This window comes from Oncorhynchus tshawytscha, linkage group LG19 (assembly GCF_018296145.1).
Source record: "Oncorhynchus tshawytscha isolate Ot180627B linkage group LG19, Otsh_v2.0, whole genome shotgun sequence".
NCBI lineage: Eukaryota > Metazoa > Chordata > Actinopteri > Salmoniformes > Salmonidae > Oncorhynchus > Oncorhynchus tshawytscha.
In genome coordinates, this window is record NC_056447.1 from 6,180,098 (window position 1) to 6,189,261 (window position 9,164).

The 9,164-nt window shown below is 42.0% G+C and overlaps 1 protein-coding gene across 2 annotated transcripts in view; it reads right to left on the reverse strand.

Annotated features, from left to right (window-relative positions):
• The window catches only part of LOC112218288 (GRAM domain-containing protein 2A), a 66,800-nt gene extending 60,593 nt beyond the window's left edge, over positions 1-6,207 (reverse strand). Inside the window, exon 1 of one of the 2 annotated variants that reach the window (XM_024378944.2) lies at positions 4,169-4,465. The gene's annotated coding sequence lies outside the window, so the exon portion shown is untranslated. Of the gene's footprint in view, positions 1-4,168; positions 4,466-5,891 lie in introns of those variants that run through there. The other variant, XM_024378943.2, reaches the window with a different exon arrangement.
• Positions 6,208-9,164: the final 2,957 nt, after the last annotated feature.

Consider the following 9,164-nt stretch of genomic DNA (forward strand, 5'->3'; position numbering starts at 1 on the left):
AACTAGGGGTGTGAACATTAAAACGAAATTGGGATCCTTAACGTTAAGAAAAATTCCTAAATGAAAAACACAGTGCCGTTATTACAAAACATATTATTTTCATTTTTTTTGCCTAACTAGGCTATAAAAGGAAAGATGCGTAATTTAAATGTAGACTCAGCGATATTATTATTCTAAAAAAAAAAAAAAAACTTTTTTATATTTAACTAGGCAAGTCAGTTAACCTGCATCACCAGCAACATGACTGTGGAAGCTGCGATCGATAAAGCCGTGCTTAGGCACTCTCCTAGATCTCCACACTCAAGGCCAGATCAACCAATAAACCACCTTCACCCTACGCCACTGTGATTAGAGAAGATGCAGAAAGCAAACAGTATAGTGGGTCAATTACCGCAGCAACTAAGAGTGTCGAAGCACGAGGCTCTGGTGTCCTGGCTACCACGCAGTGATCAGCGTAATGCGAACCCGTTACGCAGATACTCTGTGTGACTGGGAGAGCGAAGTGTTGCATCTTAACATCCTGGCCTATTCACTGATGATAGGCCCTACTTGACTGAAGTTGCGAGACATTGCAAGCCAAACAAGAGATACAGCTGTCCATTGCGAGAACCAGCTTTTGATTGTCCATAGATGAGCCTCATGCACAGTTCTGACTCGGTCACTGGTCTACCTGCCTATACTTGTGGCCCCTCCCCTCTCTCTCTCCATCCCTCGCTAGCTCGCTATGAAAGATGCACGTGTTTCCGTTTTCGGAAGTACGGCAACTAATCAGTCTCCTCCGTTCCAAAAATACCGAATCGTTGAAGTGGAGTCCTAGCGGGAATCGAATCTTGACACTCAGAAATGAGAGTTTACACCGGGAGTCAGCATGAAAGGAGTCGAGAAATCAATTCAATTGGAGTCGACTCTCCACCTCTACGTCATCGTTGTTAACAGTTGGGAAAATGTCCGAAAAAGGCAAGAGACAGCGGTGAAGTCCTGTATGACAATACTTTGAGAAGGTAAATCAGAATGAAGTGCAAAGTTGTCGCGTGGAATTGAGGTATAGTAATGGTAGTACAGGTTCGATGCGTAACCACCTGAAAGTGACGCACCGTGAGGCCCAAACTGTTGCTGGCAGAAACGCAGCTGCATTGTGAATTCATGTGGAAAACCAAATTTTTTAATTTTTTAAATGGTTTAAACATTTTCATTTGTTACATCCCTAGCATGAACAAACTATCATTCAACTTGTCTGTGCCTGCACCTGTCTGTTCCCTTCGGATTTAATCCGGATACACGGCTTACAGCAACGCATTCCCCTTTAAGAAATCAAATCAGAGTTTACTTGTCACGTGCGCCGAATACAACAGGTGTAAGACCTTACAGGGAAATGCTTACTTACAGGCTCTAACCAACAGTGCAAAAAAGGTATTTGGTGAACAACAGGTAAGTAAAGAAATAAAACAACAGTAAAAAGACAGTGAAAAATAACAGTAGCGAGGCTATATACAGTTGCGAGGCTACATACAGGCACCGGTTAGTCGGGCTGATTGAGGTAGTATGTACATGTAGGTATGGTTAAAGTGACTATACATATATGATGAACAGAGAGTAGCAGTAGCGTAAAAGAGGGGTTGGTGGGTGGTGGGACACAATGCAGATAGTCCGGTTAGCCAATGTGCGGGGGCACTGGTTGTTCAGGCCAATTGAGGTAGTATGTACATGAATGTATAGTTAAAGTGACTATGCATATATGATAAACAGAGAGAAGCAGCAGTGTAAAAGAGGGGTTGGGGGGGGGCACACAATGCAAATAGTCTGGGTAGCTATTTAATTACCTGTTCAGGAATCTTATGGCTTGGGGGTACAAACTGTTGAGAAGCTTTTTTGTCCTAGCCTTGGCACTCCGGTACCGCTTGCCATGCGGTAGTAGAGAGAACAGTCTATGTATGACTGAGGTGGCTGGGGTCTTTGACCATTTTTGGGGCCTTCCTCTGACACTGCCTGGTGCAGAGGTCCTAGATACACTGAGTGTACAAAACATTAGGAACTCTTTCCATGACAGACCGACCAGGTGAATCCAGGTGAAAGCTATGCTCTCTTATTGATGTCACTTGTTACATCCACTTTAATCAACAGTTTCCTGTGTGTATCAATAATGGTCCAGCCAACTTAACACAACTGTGGGAAGCATTGGTGTCAACATGGGCCAGCATCCCTGTGGGAAGCTTGACACATTCCAGAGTCCATGCCCCGACAAATTGAGGCTGTTCTGAGAGCAAAAGGGGGTGCAACTCAATATTAGGAAGGTGTTCCTAATGTTTTGTACAATCTGTGTATATGCTGTGCTTGGTAAGATTTTCATTTGATTAGTTACACAACTTTGCTCTCTCCATCTGTCCTTTCTAGAACTTTCTCCTAATTTGCCAGTCAGGTAGGAAGAACTGGATCTGAGGTCAGTGTAGGTGAATGCCCGGTGACTCCCCAGACCAGGTATCTCCTGGTTTCATCTGCGAAACATGCTCTTCTCTTCCCACTTTTATTCAAAGCATCATGTTCTCTGAAGTTCAGTAAGCCCCTTGGTGACTGACTGGCTCTCTGGCATCCTACCTCCACCAGGATCAGAGTAACGTGCACTGAGATGGCCTGGTCCCAGATCTGTGTGTGCTGTCTGGCGTCCTACCTCCACCAGGATCAGAGTAACGTGCACTGAGATGGCCTGGTCCCAGATCTGTGTGTGCTGTCTGGCGTCCTAGCTCCGCCAGTATCAGAGTAACGTGCACTGAGATGGCCTGGTCCCAGATCTGTGTGTGCTGTCTTGCCAACTCCCATGGTCATTGTCACACAGAGATCGAAAGATATCTAGGACCAGGCTAGCATTGAGATGATGGTTATAAATCATCTAGATACAATATTAAAAACAACCACTGGATGTTCAAAAGTATATTTAATTCAGAGATTTTATCAATAACCCAGCCTCACTTGTGCTGTTAAAGGAAAGGTTGCACAATATATATTCCACAAATCTAAAACAACGTCGACTGATTATATTCCTTCAAAACTGTTTTTTTTTACGCAAAGGTTTATAAAAAAAAGACTTCTGTTTTCGCAATTTGAATTACATTTATCAAAAACTTGTATACCAACAATACACTGCGGCTTTGAAGTCAGGAAAGGAGCCTGCTGGTGGCTTCGGTGATGGAGGCGAATCAGGGAAGTAGGTACTAAAGTGCCCAAAGAGTTTTGTCATGTTATGTTGCTAGTAGATGATTTTTAAAAACGTGCCAGGCAAAACAAACTGGCCCACTTGGATTTAGCTTGGTGTATGGGGATGGAATAAGCTAGCAAGCAAGCTACAACAACTCCATCAACACTGCAAGTTAACGGTCAAATACCAATTGGATTAATGTCCATGTTTATTTCAAGATATGTCTTTATTTTTTGCTCAACTGCCTGATCTTTATTGGCTGATTGTAACTTGCAGGGTATTATGGTGGCCACTGACCACGTTTACATGCACAACAATGTCCCATTATTATTTGGGATACTCAAGTATTCTGCTTTTGAGTTTGACGCATATAAACATCATATCCCAATAACCCCCCAAAAAAGCTTGTATCCCAGTTATGAGAAACCCGGATAAGATGCCTGGTCTTAGACGGGATACTGTTGCATGTAAACATCTTAGCGCATTTACTGTTGTTTTTGTGTGGCTCAGTTTCGCATAGCATGGTTGTTGTGTGATGTTTTCATCTGATTGTCAAACAAATCACTTTGAAAAGTAGGGCACCTGCGCAGTTAAATCCACCATAATAATTGCATAATCATGGATTTTGCTGATACTCTGTACTGGACTGTAAAGCCTACTGGCTACTTTCACCCCTATTTTAGAAACGTTTCCGCTGATCATTTCAGACATTAGGTCATATTATAACACAACAAGTGCAGACAATACCGTGAAATGCTTACTTACAAGCACTTAACCTACGGCGCAGTTCAAGAAGAGTTTAGAAAATATTTACCAAATAAACGAAAGTTTAAAAAAAAGAAAAAGGAACAGACGAGACTTGATACCAAATTTCCAACATTTGGTCGGCCATTTGTTTGTCAACTATAGTTAGACACATGCAGCTTCTCTTCCGTCATAACTTGTTGCCCCCAGAAGACAAAATAAAGTAGTGCTCACCTGAACGATAGATCATGGCTGCTCTTCGGGAGTTCTAACGAGTTGTAACTTTAGGGGTCCAAAAGACATTCAAGGGGCGGCGGTTTTACAACTAAACAAACACAAACAGTTATATTGTGTCGTGCTGCTACTGACCCCAAATCAGAGCCAGAATGCTTCTAAACCTCCTTCAATGGGTCTCTTGTTTAAAAGTGTCCTTGAGTGATCTCATCCCTTCAGTGCTCCCTGTCCCCAAACGAGGAGTCCATTCCAAACAACGCTAGGGGGAACGGCCACAGTGTGCCTGTCTCAAACTCTGTGGAGGGGAACCATTTCCCCCTAGATAAAGATTTTGGCTTAAGCCTAGTGGACCGGAAACTGTAAACAACATCACACCAGGCCACACAGTAAATCAGTCATTATGGGAGATGCATACCAATGGACAGGGGGCATTGTGTGGTGGATAGATCTAAGGAAGTTGCATGGCAAGCGAGAAGGAATGTATCCACATGATCCAATGTCAGTAGTAATGAATTCAATCATTTACTAGTAAGGTAACATCTTCGCCCACGAAGTCCATTTTACTGTTTGGTTTAGTCGAGGCTGTTCTGTCCAACTTCGACTTTCAGACAGCCGTTATATCTACAACACGAGCGGACACAGAACCTTGAGATGTAAATTACCTCGCTGCAGAGAGCCGTGTCCACAGTTTTATAAATGGGTTCTCTTTGAAGCTCCCAACCTACTTCACTTCAGAATATTAGGCTGGCCAAACATAGCCTGCAGTGCTCAATTAGCACCTTTCATTTCCAATAGAAGTACAATAAAACGGACTATTCCCCATTATAAATGGGACAGAATAATTGATCCATCTCTTTCAGACACTCATAACAGAGGTTTATTTGAAGTCTTTCATAATACGCAAGGCCAAGGGAGCACTAGGCTACATGTTGCAGCTGGATGATACATTGTGTCAGATGGGGCGAATAATGATCACGTGGTTCAGTCTATGAGCGGTTGCATGGAGATCAGAGAGGAAACTACACTACATATACAAAAGTATGCCAAATGGATTCAAACGCACTTGTGTCTAATTATTAACCACTCTCTGGAATTGCATGACCCGTTTGACACGAACCATTAGAAAAATGCATGGCATTACCTTTCAGACAGACACTAAACGTACATGGGGCTGTTGGCTAAACGAATCATAATAACCCAACTACATAATCGACATAGCCATGAGTGGAACATCATGTGCGATCATGTGCTGGGTGACAAGTTTCCATTCCCAAAGTAGAAACTACTGAGAACCGAGCAAGTCTATTTTAGCAGCCATGATTTCACATTGTCAGCACACTGGAAATCTCTCTCTGCACACCTTTTTCCATTGTCCTAGAGGAACTGTGCACAAAGTTGGCACGGACGAATGACAGGATGAGTGCATAGACTACCACAGCACAGTGGCAGGAGTGTCGAAGATGTGCATTATGTCACTCAAATGGATAATTGAATGGCCAAGCACTAACCTATCCGTTATGTAATAACATAATAATAATGTTACTGTCCGACTTGAATCACCTGCTCATTACCTTCGACCGTCGGTCATATATAATATAACCAATTAACTTTCCTATCTTGTAAAATAATAATAATAATAATAATAATAATAAATACAGTGACACAGAAATAAATCTGCCTCTCGTTGACCATGTCTGCGGTCTCGAGATGGATAAGAACCTACCGTGGAAACTGGGTAGATATGCTGTCGAGTATATCATTTCCGCGGCGGACTCGGGGAAGAGAAATTAGGGTCGAATGTCCACCTAATCGTACTCTAAAGGAAGAAGTCCGTGGGTAAAGGGAAAATGGTAGAGAAGACTGGAAGAGGGGAAAAGCGGTTGTCGAGCTGTCAAACACAAAGGCAGGAGCACCGAGTAGATGACATTTCGGGCTGACTAACAAGCGAACTTGTTGCACTGAGCATCCACCGGCGCTGGGCACTGGCTTATTTATTTATTGTTCCCGCCTCCTGCATTTTTCCTGTGCCTTACTACTGTGATCTCTACGGTCCATCTACTACGTGCACTCACTCATGCAGAGAACGCAGAACACATAACTTCTAGTGGTTGATCAACTGTACTGCAAGCAAATATTGTTATTTAAAGGGGAGAATTGAGGCGTTTTAATGCACGGGAATTCTAATAATGGTAGGGCTAATAAAAACATTAAAATGTAGGCCTAACAGATGCATTTACCGTTGGTTGGGAGATCACAAAGCAGCATAATACAATGAACATTATGGGTAGGCTACAGTATTGCTTTGTGATAGGAGCCGATATCATAACATATTTAATCTCAGAGCCTACTGTATACTAAGGCAGGAGATGGTAAAACACATCAGGGCAATTTTAGCATGTACATCTTGGTGGGGCAAAAAAAAAAAAAATATATATATATATATATATATATATATATATATATATATATAAAAAAAAAAATATATATATATATATATATATATATATATTTGATGCATGCCAGCAAAGTCACTACACAACACTATAACAATACATTAAATGCAACTGTAACGGTGACAAACGGTGCCCACAAATTGTTGTCCCAACAGCAGAGCTTTCTTTTCAGCACCATGGTATTAATCATTACGGAGCCTTGTCTAACAGCGAAACAGTTCATTCAGCCTCATTTACTGCCTTTAAAAAAACCGTAACTGATATTGCTGACTTGCTTAAACAAATGGGGGTCTACTGACAATTGAGATGTGCAAACTATGGCATAAGGGGAAAATGAGCGGATAAGAGGCAATCCGAGCTAGGACGGACGGTAATCAATATAATTATTTGTTCAGCACTTTTGAAATGTACAGTGACAGAATTCAGAACATGGGCCGTTCTTACAGTATTTTCCCTGTACACCAAGTCAAAACTGTATGATAAATAAAGGGGGCATATAAGCAGAAAATTAAAGCTCTTACAAAATTTGATGACTACATTTCTCGAAAACAGGCTATAGGCTACATGTGCACCACCAAGTCAGAACAGTAGGCTAAGTTATGAGGGGGGAAAGGGACCAAATTATTAGGGTGAGGCACATGGGCTACTAACAGCTTACTACACAACATACACTTAGTATTACTTTCTTGGCTACAGTATACAGTGGCAAGGAAAAGTATGTGAACCCTTTGGAATTACCTGTATTTCTGCATAAATTGGTCCTCAAATGTGATCTTATCTTCATCTAAGTCACAACAATAGACAAACACAGTCTGCCTTAACTAATAACACACAAACAATTATACGTTGTCATGTCTTTATTGAACACACCGTGTAAACATTCACAGTGCAGGGTGCAAAAAGTATGTGAACCCTTGGATTTAATAACTGGTTGACCATCCTTTGGCAGCAATAACCTCAGCCAAATGTTTTCTGTAGTTGCAGATCAGACCTGCACAATGGTCAGGAGAAAGTTTGGACCATTCCTCTTTACAAAACTGTTTCAGTTCAACAATATTCTTGGGATGTCTAGTGTGAACCACTCTCTTGAGGTCATGCCACAGCATCTCAATCGGGTTGAGGTCAGGACTCTGACTGGGCCACTCCAGAAGGCATATTTTCTTCTGTTGAAGCCATTTTGTTGTTGATTTACTTCTGTGTTTTGGGTCATTGTCCTGTTGCATCACTCAACTCCTGTTGAGATTCAATTCACAGACAGATAGCCTTACATTCTCCTGCAAAATGTCTTGATAAACTTGGGAATTCATTTTTCCGTCGATGATAGCAAGCTGTCCAGGCACTAAGGCAACAAAGCAGCCCCAAACCATGATGCTCCTTCCACCATACTTTACAGTTGGGATGAGGTTTTGATGTTGGTGTGCTGTGCTGTGCCTTTTTTCTCCACACATAGTGCTATGTGTTCCATCCTTCCAAACAACTCAACTTTAGTTTAATCTGTCAACGGAATATTTTGGAACATCCAGATGCTCTTTTGCAAACTTCAGACGTGCAGCAATGTTTTTTTTGTGGACAGCAGTGGCTTCTGTCGTGGTGTCCCCCCATGAACACCATTCTTGTTTTACATATCATGGACTCGTCAACAGAGATGTTAGCATGTTCCAGTGATTTCTGTAAGTCTTTAACTGACACTCTGGGATACTACTTAATCTCATTGGGCTGTGCTCTTGCAGTCATCTTTGCAGGATGGCCACTCCTAGGGAGAGTAGCAACAGTGCTGAACTTTCTCCATTTGATATACAATTTGTTTTAATGTGGACTGATGAACATCAAGGCTTTTAGAGATATTTGTGTAACCTTTTCCAGGTTTATGCAAGTCAACAATTCTTAATCTTGGGTCTTCTGAGATCTCTTTTGATTGAGGCATGGTTCACATCAGGCAATGATTCTTGTGAATAGCAAACTCAGATTTTGTGATTTTTTTGTAGTGAGGGGCAGCTCTAACCAACATCTCCAATCTTGTCTCATTGATTGGACTCCAAGTTAGCAAACTCCTGACTCGAATTTTCTTTTGGAGAAGTCATTAGCCAATCAATCAATCCAATTTAATTTATAAAGCCCTTTTTACATCAGCCGATGTCACAAAGTGCTATACCGAAACCCAGCCTAAAACCCCAAAATGCAAGCAATGCAGATGTAGAAGCACGGTGGCTAGGAATAACTCCCTAGAAAGGCAGGAACCTAGGGAGAAAACAAGAGAGCAACCAGGTTCTGAGGGGTGGCCAGTCCTCTTCTGGGTGTGCCAGGTTGAGATTATAACAGTACATGGTGTACATGGCGAAGATATTCAAACGTTCATAGATGACCAGCAGGGTCAAATAATAATAATAATCACAGTGGTTGCAGAGGGTGCAACAGGTCAGCACCTCAGGAGTAAATGTCAGTTGGTTTTTCATAGCCGATCATTCAGAGTTAGAGACAGCAGGTGCGGTAGAGAGAGTCGAAAACAGCAGGTCCGGGACAAGGTAGCACATCCGGTGAACACG